This window comes from Puma concolor, chromosome C1, assembly GCF_028749965.1.
Source record: "Puma concolor isolate L17-30 chromosome C1, mPumCon1.1.hap2, whole genome shotgun sequence".
In the NCBI taxonomy this organism is placed as follows: Eukaryota; Metazoa; Chordata; class Mammalia; order Carnivora; family Felidae; genus Puma; species Puma concolor.
The window spans coordinates 207,471,056-207,487,531 of NC_141674.1; the positions used below are offsets into that span (position 1 = coordinate 207,471,056).

Sequence of the window (16,476 nt, forward strand, 5' to 3'; positions counted from 1 at the left end):
GAGTAAATGACAAATGACATTTTCCCTTTGTGATCTTTGGGATTTTTGTTGACTTATTTGGAGGCTTTTGTTGGATCCCAAGAAATGGCCTGTGGCTGAGGCCTATTCTACCGATTTCCACGCTCCATCTGTGGAATCCATCAACGGGGCATTTTACCCTCATTCAGGGGTCTGACACCTGCCTGGCAGGGAGCAGCAGACACAAAGAAAGCCAGGAGTGGATGAGAAAGGGGAGGTTGGTTGTTGTTTTTTTTCTTCTTCCAGGGGCGGGGGGAGGTTGAAATGGATGCACAGTAGGGGTTAATCCAAGCCAGTCTAGAGACTTCAGCACCTGGAACCTTCTCTTCCACATTAATTCACAAGCTGAGAAGTAATCGGCGACATTATTTTTTTAAGTGTGTTTAAATCCTATCTAGGTCAAGAAAAGAAAAGAGATACAGAAAGGAAAAGAGATACCCGCCTGAAAGGAACACACGGGAAGACTGACGACCAAATCCAAAGGTGGACGTAGAAAGTGCGCGGACGACCTAACAAACGATCAAGCATCCAAGAGAACTTCCCAGAATTCCTGACTCAGGGACGATTTGAGGAGTTGTTATTTTGCTGGTGGATAAACAGGGAGAAATGGCCCGTCACCCCACCGGTGGTCCATGTGGAGGGGAGGGGGTCCTGTTTTGCTTTTTGTCGCCTCTACAACTTCTCCAAAGGTGCCAGCCAAGAATCTTTAACAAGTACCCCTCCCCCCCCCCCAAAAAAAGAATAAGAATAAAATAAAAGGAGGTAGGACGATCTGTGGCAAGAATATTCTGGGCTTTCTCCAAGAAAGGTTCTTTTCAGAACACTCCATCTAATTAAGACCCGCAGCCACTTCCCCACTGCGGCCCCTGCCCCGCAGTCCCCATTTGGGGGTTGCAGAGATGTAACGCTATTCCCCTCCCCCCGCCCCCAGGTCCTTCCCTCGGAAGCCGCCTTCTCCCAGCACGGGGTCATTAGAAGGAAAATAAGCTCCTGCCAGGTTGGTGCTAATCAAAATAGCACAAATAAACCCTGACACTCAACAACTCCCCGAGTGCCTGCCGCCCCGGGAGGAGAGTACAGATTGGTTATGAATCCGGCCAGCCGCGCGTGCTGCACACCCGCCCCGGAGTTCTCGCAAGTGCACGACATGGACCGTTGGGTGTTTACTTAAGATAAGAGCTATGGAGCCGCCAGAGCGGCCAAGCTGCCTCCCAGGCGATGAGCAGCACGGCCCCAAAGACCCCCCAGAGCCTAAGGTCCCGATCTCGGCGCAATGTCAGGTGCGCGGCGCACCTGCAGCTAGGTTACGCTGAGACACCTTAACTCGGAGTGGAGTTCCTCCCAACCGCCTCGCCTGATCATCGGTCACGGCAAAGGCCTCCTTTGTAACAACAAAGCCAGAAAGAAAGGCTTATGCTTCCTTGTTCGTCACAGCCCCGCCAGTAAGTGGCCTGTAACAGCTATATGCACTTGATACATTTAAGGAAAAACCTGCCTGGGCCCTTTTTCTTCCCGCGATACAGCAGCATCTCGTCTGGGGGAGCCGCAGAATCGTGACCAAAGTGTTTCAGCACCTTCCTCCCCAGGCTTCAAGTGCAGGACGCATCCTTGCTTGCTTAGAGACCCTGACGCTGACCCAGATTACCTCGGTGGCTTCTTGAACCCTCTGGTTTACGACCTGGAGGTGCGCGTGACGAGAATTGCTCTCAACAACATGAATCTCTCTCGCGGAGGGAAAAGATGAAGTGACACTTCCCTACCCCACCCCTGCAAACGATTTTTATTTGCAGTTGTCTAAGGGCTTTTTAAAAACGCCGCGGTCACTGCCACTGGAGCATTTCAAAGAGGAACAGAGGAAAGCCCCCAGAAAATGTGTTGCTATTCAATTAGGAAAACTGATTAGTTGACTAATTAATCAGTTAACAGCTTTCTAAGAATAGTCTCCCATGATAAGAATTTCCCCCCTCAAGAGCTTAAAAGTCAGTCATAATTAAAATTAAGAACCAGAGCTCGCTCTCTCCGTGTTAGGTCCCCATGGCCCTAAAAGCAGGCAAGCTAGGTTCTGGTTTCCCGGGGACTGGGCTGCATGGAGCAAAGAAAGGTAATTTGCACACTGAAGGGGAACAGGAAAACGGTAGTTCTCGTGAAAGGAAAAGAGCCAAGTGACTTTTATTTACAATTGCCAAGAGAGAGGCCATTATTGACCATATGTGCCACAATGGCCCTCTTATCACGGGCTGGCCATCATGTCCTTTGGGAGCTGTTAATGAACTGGGTAATTGAGCTGCTGACATGTGTTACCAAAACAAAACAATAGGAAGAGGAGACAAATGAACATTTTATTTGCCAATCAGAGTAGGTTCGCCTTTTCACGGAGTTGCGGCTAAGTTACTGACTGAATACATAAAACAGTGCATTGAAAGCAAGCAGATGTAGACACAATAATAGTTAACTGACAGCTTCTGGCCCATCTGTGCTTAACATTTTGTTAAAGAAATTACTTGACTTGCTAAAGAGGCCAATCATACAGCTGCCCCGAGTGCTACATTATAAGAGATAAATCATTAGCTAAACTGTTTCATGTTTAAAATGACAATGCTTATTAACAGTTGCGTTGGGACATTTTTGCCGGCACAGCTTGACACAGTTATTACTTGCTAAAAATGGGACAACTCCTGGATTTTCAACAGAAGGGAGTTGGGGCAGGGGGAGGAATCAGAACACTGCAAACCCTTTGAAAGAACAATAGGCATTTTTAATCTCTCACGATTAAGTCTGCATTTCTAAGATGTTACAAATTGGGGGGGGGGGGAACCTGTGAAATGGACCACAAGATGATGTTCCATGTGGTAATTAGGTATCTTTCTTCCATATCTCTTTACTATGGTGGGGGGTGGGGGACACCATGTTGCAAAAGACTTGCTGTCTGAGAAGATTTGGCTAATGTTTTTGTTACTGCGTCTGAATTGAAACCACATTTTTTTCCTCCAGGTCCAAGTGTGGTTCATCCACTGCCATGCAGGACGGCTTACCTCTGAAATCATGTCTTTGTAAACTGGTTACCCAGAGATAGAACATGGGTCCCTCAAAGCCCTTCTTGTGATGATTCCTTCAACATTCTGGGCAAAATTGAGTCAACAGTAGCAACAGTGATATATGAAAGGCTGCTATTCTGACTCACTGACTGCCTGGTATAGTCAACTCCTGCTTCCTTCCTCCTTCATGTACACGTTCTTTCATTTTTCCCAAAACCCTATTGGAGGAGTGTTGTCACCCCCATCTTATAGATGAGAGGGGGAAAAAAATGAGGTCTGGGGAGTAATGTAACCTACCTGATCCATGAGAACGCAGAGAGGTTATCCAAATATAAGATCGTATATATCAAATATAAGATCTAATTAGCATTGCCATTTGAGGAGGAAGATTGATGTGGGCTGGAAGAAAAACTGTAGCCAATATCATCACATTTTTTTCCCTTCCTGGTCTACACTGCCAGGACTCAGATGTCACAGTCAACTCTGCAAATCAGTTGTGAAAACACGACTATAAAAGGTGAGTGGTATTCTCAGTGGTGGTTGGTGTGTGTGAAAATTATGTTATGCACAGTTACTAACAGAGATCGCTGGCTATGAAACGGAAACCCTAGCTATGTATACAGAGCTTTAAAATAAGACACCACCTGATTCGCGACACAGTGGACAAAGACAAAGAACCACCCTGCCTTCACCTTTATTTCCCACGACTGGATATTTTTGCCATTGTGCGCATCAGTCACTTTCACGTCGACAAATAAATCCAAAGCAGAATATATAAAACAGATAACAAGTTGCACAAAGAGCCTTTCAGGGGGTAGAAAAACAAAAGAACGCTTTTGCCACCCTTATTGAGACAGGACTAGCAAAGACACACGCGACCCACGCTGTTTTACCGACAACTAAATTTTGTCAGGATTAGCATGGCGGGAGATATTCGGGGCGGGGGGGGGAAACCAAACACAAGAAAGGCAGATTTAAGAAGAAAGTTAAATACGACACCTTTTGTGCCAGAAACCTACATAAAGAGATAGACGCCTGACAGCCTGGACAGACCAGGGGAAAGCATTCCTGCAATTGCCGAACCATCAGAAACCCTAGGCCAGTCCCTTCGTCTCAGAGCCGAAGCCCAGAGAGCAAGCAGGGTTGTCCAGAATCACACACATGCTTCAGGAAACAGCGGCTGATGCTGTCCTCGGCACCAAGGATGCAAAGACGAATGATGTGTGGACTTAAAGTCAGAAAGCAAAAGTCGCATCACCTGGCTCCCACCTCAGTGCTCTCTCCACGGAGGCCAAGCCCGGGTACACACAGAAGATAATCCAGCCGTGTCCTGCAGCAACAGGGGGATTAAACGGCCTCTCAAGGCTGAAACACCTAGATACATTATTTACCAAATAACGGAGCCATAGATTCTGTGAGCCTGTGATCTTTAATATAGAGATCAAATTCGTACATCGATGCTTTCACGGACACCTCCCATATGGCATTTCAAGATTGTTTCTTCGCTTTTTGTCTCCTACGGGATTCCGTGAGGGCTTCAGAAAAGGGGCAGCACAGGAAGCTTGTTTTGAAAATCCAAATCTTACCTGGGCCAATTATGGCTTCTTGGAAGAGAGAAAGAGGTAATAACTGCACATAAGCGAAAGAGGAAACTTTTCCTGGAGGCAAGAGAGGAGGCTGAGCGTAATTCTCGCTGGCACAGGAATTAGTGGCAACATCAAGGTCACCGTCAGAAATCATTCACGGGGGGCGCCTGGGTGGCGCAGTCGGTTAAGCGTCCGACTTCAGCCAGGTCACGATCTCGCGGTCCGTGAGTTCGAGCCCCGCGTCGGGCTCTGGGCTGATGGCTCAGAGCCTGGAGCCTGTTTCCGATTCTGTGTCTCCCTCTCTCTCTGCCCCTCCCCCGTTCATGCTCTGTCTCTCTCTGTCCCAAAAATAAATTAAAAACGTTGAAAAAAAATTTTTAAATAAATCTGCGACTAATTATTAAAAAAAAAAAAAAAAAAAAAAAAGAAATCATTCACGGAATACCTACTGCGCAAGAAACTTCAGTCGAGGCTGGGAGGGAAGGGAAAACGAGGAAGAGACAGTGATTTCGCCCCTTCAGCCTGCAGAGGTATGAGGCTCAGGTCTGGGAAGTTGGCCAACCAGTTGAGATGACTAAGTAGAGGGTATGAGCGATTTATCAACCTCCCCGCTTTTTGAAATGTTGTTTTCTTCTCTTTGCGTCTGAGCGACAGTCACCATTGAACTCAGAAGTGATTCCAGAGGTCTGGGCACACAAAGCTGGCCGTCTGGCAGAAGACCTCCAGCCCTGGAGACAGGCCAGTCGACTCCAAATGCCCAATGGGCCACTTCCTCTCTGATATGGGGAAAGCTGCTTAACCCTTGAAACCGGTTCTTTCGTTAGTAAGTGTGGCTCAATACACCTGCCTCAAAGGCGGATTTAAAGGAAAGGCAAGCGGGGCGCCTGGGTGGCGCAGTCGGTTAAGCGTCCGACTTCAGCCAGCTCACGATCTCGCGGTCCGTGAGTTCGAGCCCCGCGTCGGGCTCTGGGCTGATGGCTCAGAGCCTGGAGCCTGTTTCCGATTCTGTGTCTCCCTCTCTCTCTGCCCCTCGCCCGTTCATGCTCTGTCTCTCTCTGTCCCAAAAATAAATAAAAAACGTTGAAAAAAAATTAAAAAAATAAATAAATAAAAAATAAAGGAAAGGCAAGCGTTTGTAAAGCACAGAACAGTTCCCGACGAGCAATATATCCTCAGCAAATATGGCCCCCCTCTGCCTCCCTTCACCACCATATTGTCCAAGCTCACCAGGCATAAAGGACTAGCATGAGGAAAATGCTCTCTCTAGGTTAAGACTGAGGGAAAAGTGGCCACTGAAGCCTTGTAGAAATTTCCAAATTTGTGAAATAAGAGTCTCGTCCAATGTCTCATCTGCTACCTCTTCCAAAGATCCTGTCTATAATCAGCCAGTATACATGTATCCAATTAAAAAGGGTATTCAACTCTTGCTCCATATCTAATTCCCTTAGAAACCCAAAATGTTGGCCAGGGTACTCTACTCCTGCTGACCCAGGACACGTGTCTGTGCTGTGTGTCAATGTTTAAGGTAGCTCTGAAAGTAAATAAATTCTGTGCTCCCAAGTACCTCAGGGCCTGAACAAGAAGGCTGATGGATCAAAAATCAGGCAACTAGCCTAAAAGAAATTAAATATACTTGGCCTCCCCTCTATGCCAACATTCATTTTGGTTTCCATGGGAAAGAGCTTTGAATATGTTTGCTCGGAGGCAAATTCGCATCTGCTTTTATGTCTACTGATACACGTCTAAAAAACAAAATTGAAATATAGTTTTAAGCAATTCACTCTCTGATCGTGTTGATTAGTGTCCCCAGCCAGTGTGAACAGCTCAGGCACCCAGTCTCAGAAGAAGAAGGAAAAAAAAAAAAAAAATACAAGGATGTCTTCGGGAGCCGGCTTCTATGTGAATTACTAGACAACTGCCTTGCCCCTCTACGTTGCCTTTTCAGGAATAATCTTTCAGAACTGAAGGGAAATTAATAAGGAAATGCCGGGTAGAACGGAGCAATGGAGGGAGAGAAGAAAGAAGAGAAGAGGGTTAGCTGTCCATCCTAGCAAAGACGAGTAATAATGCAGTAAGTGATTTTAGAGTCAGTGGGTTGACCCCAGACACTCTTTTCCCAAAAGACTGATGACAAGTCCTTTTGAGTTGGGAAAGCCTGCTCCGAGGGACGAGAGTGGGAGAGTGAGGGTCTGAAAACATGTCCTGATCCTTGGCAGCTTTGAATAAATTACAGACCCTCTTGGATGGAAAGCAAAGATAGTCCTACTCATGTTTTCCACTCACGCCAGCCAGTGATTTTAACTGGGAATCACCCCATCAGCATGTCAGGATAGTGCTAATGTTTAATCCAATTCAAACTCAAGTCCTACTCTTCACTACCCAACGATAAGTTTATTCCTAAGAAGAGTTTCATGGACAAAATATATTTTCTATTTTTGGGGGCACTTTTGTTTTCACACGGTAAATGTACATTACAGTAAAAAATAAAATTTGGGCAGTGCAAAAAAAAAAAAAAGATAACCCCAGAATCCAAAACAATCACTACTGATTTTAAATTAAGGAGTTAGATTCTATAAATGGACGTTTGGCTGGCTGGCTGGCTGGATGAATGGATGGACAGAGCAAGAGTCAGATATAGATTGGCCAAACTTCTTTACTTGTTTCTTTCCAGTCTTTTGTTCTGTGTATATTATTAACGGAATGTAAGGTTTTAAAAACTCTTTCTTGATTAATTACACCTTAAAAAGGTAAATAAAACTCTTCCCTCCAGCAAGCATTCAAATGAATTTATCTTTGTCGTTTCGGTAATAACAACAAATTTGGTTGATAGTATTATTATGTGCAAATTTCACTTGAGCTCTGAGATTCTGTAGCACTACTCCTTCCTGTTTACTCATATACACCTGCAGATACACTTGAAGGTGCAAATATAAGCATGTGCCCATCTCTCTACATACGGACCAAGATAAATGACATGTACTCGCACTGCATTCACAGGACGCCAGCGTATAATTCACTCCAACGAGCACAGAAGCTGTTCCCATACATCTCACTATAAATAAGCCAGTCTTGTTTAAAAGCTTCTCAAAGGCCTGAAGCATCCAAGGTGGTTGTCTTTACTGGCCATTCCTCCCAATCCTTATCCCCATTTCTAACTAGGCTATCACTAAGTAAGAGGGGGCCCCTAAAATGCTTCCTTCTCCCTGATAGAAGCCAGAGCAGGATCAGTATGTGCACAGAGCGGGACACCGGCTGGAGAAGAAAACCAGCAGAAACACAGCAAGATGACATCCAGGTAAATAACAATGTAAATTACGGGGGGGGGGGGGGGCGGGGATATGAATACATCACTGTTTAAAATCTTTTTTACCACTACTTACTAGTGGTCATGCTTTACGTTAAACGTGCTGCTTAGCATTGGAACTTTAAAAGCTAGAAATCATTTTAAAGATCATCAGACTGTACTTTACCTTACAGATTCAAAACAAAACAAGACTGAGTTTCAAACAGATGAAATGATACTTCTATCATCACCTGGCCTGTTAGTGGCAGCGTTAAATCTCAAACTTACATCTTTGAATTCTAAATTTTGGTTCTTTCCTTTTTATCACAGTGTCAACGCATAATTTTCTGTGGCTCTGTGGCTGAATTGACTTCTATATTCTAGTCAGCTCTGGTAGCTACAGTCCCCCTCCCAGAACCACTGAATCTAAAGATGAATCAGGGGCGCCTGGCTGGCAATTCTTGATCTTGAGGTTGTGAGTTCAAGCCCCACGTTGAGTGTAGAGCTTATTTGAAACAAACAAACAAACAAACACTTTTAAATAAATATGAACAAAATGAGATGGACTTTGGACTCAAATTGGGCCTTGGGGGGAAAAAAAGTAAACATTTAGCCTCCCAACCATTCTATGTACATCTAACCATTACATGATGCTGTTTTTGTTCCTGACTTTTAACACTCTTTATTATATCTTTTTAACAATTCTGTGAGTTAGACAGTATTATCCTTTTTAAAAAAATAAAGTTGACACTCGGAGTGTTTAAAAGGATTTGCCCAAAGTCTCAACAAGCCAGCTAGGCATTAGCCAAATAAGTGTTGAGAAGATAATCATCAGGCCTTCTCTCTTAAAATGCATGAAAATAATTTCTATCATCTTAGTACCATTAGCAAATTTCTTTGCTCAAGTAACATATATATTCAAATATAGATGACTAATAACCATTTTTATAAGAAATAATGATTAGTGTATTTCTGAGTAAATCCGCTTTAAAATGTAGAAACCTATTAATTTTTTTTAATTTTTTAATGTTTATGTATTTTTGAAAGAGACAGAGAGAGCGTAAGCCAGGAAGGGGCAGAGAATGAGGGAGACACAGAATCCGAAGCAGGCTCCAGGCTCTGAGCTGTCAGCACAGAGCCAGACGCAGGGCTCAAACCTATGAACCGTGAGATCATGACCTGAGCCAAAGTCAGATGCTTAACCAGCTGAGCCACCCAGGCATCCTGAACACTAATAATTAACGCGAAGTTGAACACATATGCAAAAATCTGCTAAGGGTTCACTGTATGGAACTATTTTCACTGGACTGGAACAAACATACTTTTCCAGAATCCCATGAACTTGCCAAAAGGGACCAAGGACTGGTCCTATCTTGATTTTCCCACCCTAACTAACTGAACCTGGCGTGCCCTTTCTGCCCATCTTAATGTGATGTCCTCATAGGTCCCCAAACTTCCCAGGAACCCCCCACCCATCAATACCCCTCTTTTCTCTGGACTGCAAGAGCACTTCATACTTTCCATACATTCAGCACTTGTGCTTCTTAACTGAACTATTGACTAAACTTTGAGGTCAGCTCTTTTGCAACCAAACATTTCTCTGACCACTTCCTTGAATTACTATAAATTTAGTTGTGCGTCCCAATGGTGCTTTTTCATTTAATGGATCAAACAGTCAGAGGTCAGCAGAGCAACTAGTAAGTCCATACAGACAAATCTAATGAGTACAAACACCACCGAGAGCAGGTTTTGAGGGATCTTGGTTCTGTGCTTGCCAGATGAGTAGTTTTGCGAGCAAAAACTTAGAGGCCATTCTAAGAGCACTGGCTTTGTGTGTCAAAGTTCAATGGTTACTTTGACCGCCATGATGCTGAAGAATTTGCAAAAGAGAAGCTGACTGATGGTGTCACGGCTCCATCACAAAATAAGGAAAGAATATTGAGGGGCGCCTGGGTGGCGCAGTCGGTTAAGCGTCCGACTTCAGCCAGGTCACGATCTCGCGGTCCGTGAGTTCGAGCCCCGCGTCAGGCTCTGGGCTGATGGCTCGGATCCTGTTTCCGATTCTGTGTCTCCCTCTCTCTCTGCCTCTCCCCCGTTCATGCTCTGTCTCTCTCTGTCCCAAAAATAAATAAACGTTGAAAAAAAAAATTTAAAAAAAAAAAAAAAATAAATAAAAAAAAACAAAATAAGGAAAGAATATTGAAAGAAGCACAGAGACCCCATTCTACCTCAATCTTTCATAGAACTCCAGTTAATTTGGAAGGCATCCACAGGCCATAGGTAAAGAGACTTTCTCTTGGTTTCGGTTATTACCAATGAGAAAAAAAATACGGCAAAGTGCTCAGTAAACTGTAACGGTCGCATAACATGCATGTTTTTCTCATCACCATCACCGCCATATTGTCACTATTATTGTAGGAGATGATGCAGCACCAATTATACAAAATGTATTAGCCAATGTCAAATTAAAATGGCATTACATTAAGGCTTTCACTTTCTCTGGAAAAGAAAAAGATGAGTGTATAAGAGGTTCTTCTTTGATCAGCTAAAGACACGTGCCCCTCTTTTTCCCAAACTTCTCAAATTTCTTTGAATACAGGAGGACACCAACAGCGTCTACGTGCTTCTTTCCCAGAGAAGATCTTTCCCTTTCACAATTTCTTCTTCAACTGTAGGCCTTATGGAAGATTAACCCTCAACTTCCAGGATCCTACTTATCTTTCAACAAAGACGTTCTTCTTCCCTTCCAAAAAGGTTTGAGTAAGTCCCACCCTGAAAATATAGAGCCAGAAGCAGATCGATGTTTTGTGGAGCCTGAAGTTTCTACAATTTGGTGGCTGGGAATGCTGCTTTTAAACAAAGAACAGGGGCACCTGGGTGGCTCAGTCAGTTAAGCGTCCAACTCTTGATTTCAGCTCAGGTCATGATCTCAGGGTTGTGAAACTGAGCCCTGCGTTGGGCTCCACATTGGGTGGGGAGCCTGCTTAAAATTCTCTCTCTCTCTCCCCACCCTCCCTCTGCCCCTCCCCCACTCGCTTGTGCGTGTACACACTCTTTCTCAAAAATAAATAAATAACAAATACATAAATATTTTTAAATGACATAAAACTAGCTTAATTTGGCATGTTTTACAAAATTACATGACCATGGGACACACTGTTGAGGCCTTTGCAGGAATTTGAAAGGCATCCTTATCAGTGAAGGTTCTGAAGTTTGCTTTGTTATAAACCCACTACCACTCATGAATTGCTGCTAAAGCCAGAAAGCCCCTAAATGCAATGCACAAGAGAAAGACGCTCGCTTTCTACATCCACACGTCCCTCCACGAAAGGTCTAAACACCCATCAACAGCGGCAATGACAACCCATCCTACCACAAGTAGCAGGGACAGACAAGTCAACCAGTAGTCATAATTATAAGCTACCTAGAATCTTTCACAGGCGCATGGCGTTTCTTGCCCAATTCTGCTGAAATCAACTCTTGGACGTAGCCACTTCCACAGCCTGCGAGTAAAGCTTATCCTATAAACTATAACAGTGGAGACATGCCCTTCACAGATCGTTCAGAGAACCTCATGATAAATATGGAAGCCATTTTGCTTTGTCTTCTAACCTTCAGGAAGTATCCTGGAACCTGGAACATATCCTAGGTAGGGATCTCATGAGCCTGGTGACACCCTCGCGAAATCACTGCCACGAGTGTGGTGCCTTCCACGTGCATGTTGCTTATACCCATTAGGGCCTCAAACGGAATGCAATTGAAATGTTTGGGGAAAGTCTACTTTAAGATGTTTTCTGCAATAAATACGTATGACTTTTATAATAATGGAAACAGTTCCAGTGTTGAGAAGTACCCTCAAAAAAGCCTGGGTCTTCTTATGAGAAGTTGCAAAGAATCCCAACAAGCAGGCTCTGAGCCGTCAGCGCAGAGCCCCACGCGGGGCTCAAACCCACGAACCATGAGCAGAAGTCGGACACTTAACCAACTGAGCCACCCAGGCTCCCCTGCATTTCTTCTTTACTTGCATCTGAAGATGTGGCTTTATTCTCATCTGAGATTTCTTAAATCCTGAATAGGGTATAGGATGTCACATAGCTTTACCCCAAATGACTCACTGGGGACTAGATTCCTTTACATTTCCTCGCACTTGTAGATACATCAGACACTACTTTCCGCTAATCTCAGAGCAGTTCTACCGCATCATGTGAGAAAGATTTATTACACATGAAATTTTGAGCCAACCTTGCTAAGACTCCACAAAATTAAAAATGTACATTTGCACTTATGGACCATCTACCCTATCACTTCAATGGTCTTCTAGAAGTGTTCCATTTGGATAGCCAATTTGGGGTGAGTGAGGAAGACTGTCAACCCCCCTCGCCACCCCCTCACCCCTCCCACTGTCACGTGCTTTGCTGCATAACCAGAAGATGCCAACAGAAAGAACCCTAAGCATGAGAATCACCACAAACAAAGATGTGGCGCTAGGAAATAACATAATTTCTTCCAAATTAAAGACGTGAAGGTCTACACCAGGGAGCAGCCAAACACAAACCACAGTCGATATCTGCATGTCCTGTGATCCAAGGATGGTTTTTATACTCTTAAATGGTTGGGGGGAAAATCCAAAGGAAGCAGAACATCAAGAGCAACTGGGTGGCTCAGTCCGTTAAGTGTCTGACTTCAGCTCAGGTCATGATCTTGCAGTTCGTGAGTTCGAATCCCGCATCAGGCTCTGTGCTGACAGCTCAGAGCCTGGAGCCTGCTTCGGATTCTGTGTCTCCCTCTCTCTCTCTGCCCCTCCCCTGCTTGCTCTCTCTCTCTCAAAAATAAATAAAAACATTTAAAAATTGTTAAGAATAACATCAGCACAGAAAGACTAAAGGAAATCTTCGCGTCTATAAATACAGATTATTAGGACATAGCCACACGCTTATGTATTTTTTGTGATCACGTGCTACAAAGGCAAGCTGACAGAGACCAATGGTCTGCAAAACCAAAAATACTCACTCTATAGCCCTTTGCAGAAAAAAAAAATGGCCTGGCCTATACAACGACCAACATTTTATGGGGACTCAATTTGCACCAGGTACCATGTCAAGCACCTTTACTTGCTTTCATTCATCTAAAGCAAATGAACACTATGATCATCCCTTGTTTTGCAGATGAAATGCTGAGGCACAGAAACAGTCAGGTAGCTAGTATGGCGTGGGGGGGGGGGGGTCTGATGTAATGTATACGGAGATTCATGTTTATTGATTCTGGGCCAAGCTTCATCCCCAAAGCCCATCATCACTACCACCATCCGAGGGCACGCAAAATACAGAGCCAAAACTCTCACTTTTCCCTAGCATGTCTCAAGTCCCAATCCTCCTGTGGCGTGTAGGAGGGGATGCCTGGCCCCATCTCCTGCTGCTGTCATTCCCTCATGTCCAGGCATGAATGAAGCCAGAATTGTGGGGGACTTTTTCCCACAAGAATCCAGGTCCCTGTGTTGTTACTCAACTTCATACAGCCGGTGCCACATGTAATTCACGGGCTAATTACACCCAAGAACCACGCTATTGCTCAGCGTGAGCAATAGCTCAGAGAGAGAATGAGGAAACTCTTCTGATTGGACAACAGTTTCCCAGGGGATGTGAGTCTTGCTGTTGTGGTTACTTAAGTTTCATGTTGACGTTTGCTTTGACTTCGGACTCTTGGATTATCTTGGATATCTTGGATTATCTTGGATATCTTGGATACCTTGGATTATCTTGGATATCTTCGGACTCTTGGATATCTTGGATCTCTATGTTATACACTCGATGACCTCTGCCATGAACCGCTGGTTACACCCACAGAAATGGTAGAAACGCAGTTGTCCCCTCACTCCCTAATCCTATGCCCCTGATGCCCCATACATCGCTCTCACCCTGTTTATCCAAATTGCCACCACCGGGGCAGCAAATTTACCAATCCGCTAAACAAGGAAGCTAGAAGCAGCACAGAAGAGAGACATATTCTATTCCCAGGATCCTGTTCTCAACCCAGATGGTCTGTTGGGCACGTTGCCTAAACTGTATCGCTCTCACATTCCCCATTTGTAAAGGAGTAATAACAAGCCACAGGTGATTATGAGGAACCAATTTACAGGGGTATGAATAGCCTCTGAAAAATGCAGAGTACTAGAGAAAGGCAAACTAAAGGTAAGCCACGGTGTTGAAGTATAAAATGTATATCCTGGTTTGACATTAGTGTGCTAACTTTCTCGAACACTGAAGACACGCTGGGGTGTGATTCAAGGATTCAACACTTCATGCTAAGGAAGACTCCGGATGTCGATACCAATCAATCTAGATGGTGCACCACCAGAAACGGCAATAAAACAAGTTGTCAAAGATAAATACGTTGAGACACATGCTCTCTTTCCCAGGGAGGAAAAAAAAAAAAAAGGTCAAAGTTTTTAATAACTTCGTCACAACACTTTTCTCTAATTTTACATTCATTTATTCACAAGACAGTTGGACTCCCAATCCCAGTATGTGTTCGGTAGATACATTCTTTGCCAGGGGATGGGAGGGGGTGGCCGTCACAGTCTTGTCCCACCCTTACATTTAGATTGGGTTTGTTGGATCCAAGTATGCTGGCCTGTTCTGACATGCTTCCTCCTACAATAAGAACCATCGATGCTTTAAACATACAAGGTTACCCTGGAGGTCTGAAATTCAAGGACTCTTCCATGTCCAGAAAGACCTTTGGAAATCTAGATTTCCCAGAGTCTCTGGGTATTATTTTACGACAAAGGCACCTCTGAGACCCACCTCTGGGTCTGCCCCTCCACTGATGGAGACATCAATGCCATGATTACTTAGGATGCAAGAGAGTATCGTGGCTGGCTGAGAACGCCCAAAGATCTCTTCGAGATCTTCTTTTCATAGTATCTTCCTATCGCTCTAGGGCATGAGGATATCAAACACCTCAGTTAATGTCAAAACGCATGTATCACAGAGTGTCCTATGCTTAAGGCTTACAATTAAACGTTCTATTCTCAATTCGGTTGAGCACGTTGCGATATCAATAGAAATGGAGATTTTGCCTGATTCAATAGCCAAACACATTTACAGATTTCACTGGAGAAAGAGGGAATGTATATAGTCTTCAAAACCATGAGCCATGGGATCTGATTTTAATACTGAGAATGAGTCAGGCGTATGGTAGGAAATGCCTGCCCTGCCTAAATGTGGTCAAAGTCTCAAGGAGATGGAGAAAGGGGTATCCTTCTTGCTGGAGCGTCCTCACTGGGTGATAAAATCTTAGCATCACTATTACATGGGAATATTGTGCAAATCATCTACCAACATCTGCATCAGAATCACCCGAGGTGTTTGAGGAAAATGATGATATCTAAGCCCGACCCCTGTTCTGCAAAATCCAAATCACCTGAAAGTGATCCTAGAAATAGTCTTTTAAGCAAGGAACCCAGAAATTAAGTGTAATAATGACAACATTTGTCTGGCGTTTACCGCGTCAGTCAATGTTCTGAGCACCTTACATACACTAACTCAGGTTCTCTTATGTGTGACTGGTAGATTCCATGAAGTTGGCGTACCACTGGGCTAGGTTTTCGCCTAACGCGTGGAGAGTCAAATCCTGGATCTGTCATTTTTCTGCCACTATGGCCCTCAAAGGGCTACTTGATCTCCTCCAACCCCAAGGAACTCATGTGTAAAACAAGGGTGATCATTCCTAATTTGCATGGTGTTGTGATGATGGCCTTTCTTTTCTTTTTCTCCTTTTCTTGGGGGGTGGGGGGAGGGGGAGGATAGCATATCTGTTACACATTGAGCTCAAAAGAGATGTGCTCCAAAACTCCTCCGTGAACTGACAGAGGCACACCCTTCCTACCACGAGAGCTCAGGTGCATTTGAGAAAACGTCCCTAACTGGGCAGTGATGATATATATGCCCAGTCATATGCCTTACCCACAGTTCAAGAGCCTCCTTGAAGATGAGCTATCACCTCCCTATGGCTTGTGCCAGGTCCTGTCATTGGAAGCATCAGAGCCCACGGACTCTTTCCTTCCTTCTGGGATTGGGGCTGTACCAGAACCAATCACATTCCAAGGGGGCAAACTGGCCCGACAGGCACATCCTCTTGAGTGTTTTCACAGTTCCCATGAGGGACTTTTTCTGCGCACAGAAAACCATTCTTCCCTCCAACCAGCCACAAGGACTCTGCTCACCATCCCTGGAAGATTCCCTGATCCGCGCCACCCCTCCCTCTCAGCCCGCTCCCCCCTCTCCTCCCCCATCCCTCCTTGATCCCTGGGCTCACACCGAGGAAGGCACTTCCTGATCCCTCCCGCTCCCTCTCTCCACTCCCACTGAGACAATCCCCCAGGCACAAAGACCCCCTAACCTCCTCCAGGCTCAGCCCGGGAGACTCGGAAACCGCTCTTTGATTTCTCTACTGCAAGGAATTAACTTTTCTTCCCTAGTAGCCTGGAAGTCTCAATTTCTCATAAATACAAAAACAAAATACTGTATCTAACAGCGATGTTGAAACGGACAGT

The 16,476-nt window shown here is 44.7% G+C and overlaps 1 protein-coding gene and 1 long non-coding RNA gene across 4 annotated transcripts in view; one reads left to right on the forward strand and one right to left on the reverse strand.

Moving 5' to 3' along the window:
• PAX3 (paired box 3) overlaps nt 1–16,476 on the reverse strand; it is a 97,908-nt gene that overhangs the window by 39,000 nt on the left and 42,432 nt on the right. The window lies entirely within an intron of this gene.
• Nucleotides 3,022–14,302, forward strand: LOC147578694 (uncharacterized). Of its 2 annotated transcripts, none has more exons than XR_015255580.1 (3): nt 3,022–3,570; nt 7,850–7,934; nt 13,088–14,302. It is a non-coding gene; the product is annotated as an uncharacterized LOC147578694 (long non-coding RNA). The 2 variants fall into 2 exon arrangements; XR_015255579.1 differs by lacking the exon at nt 3,022–3,570 and adding an exon at nt 6,113–6,710.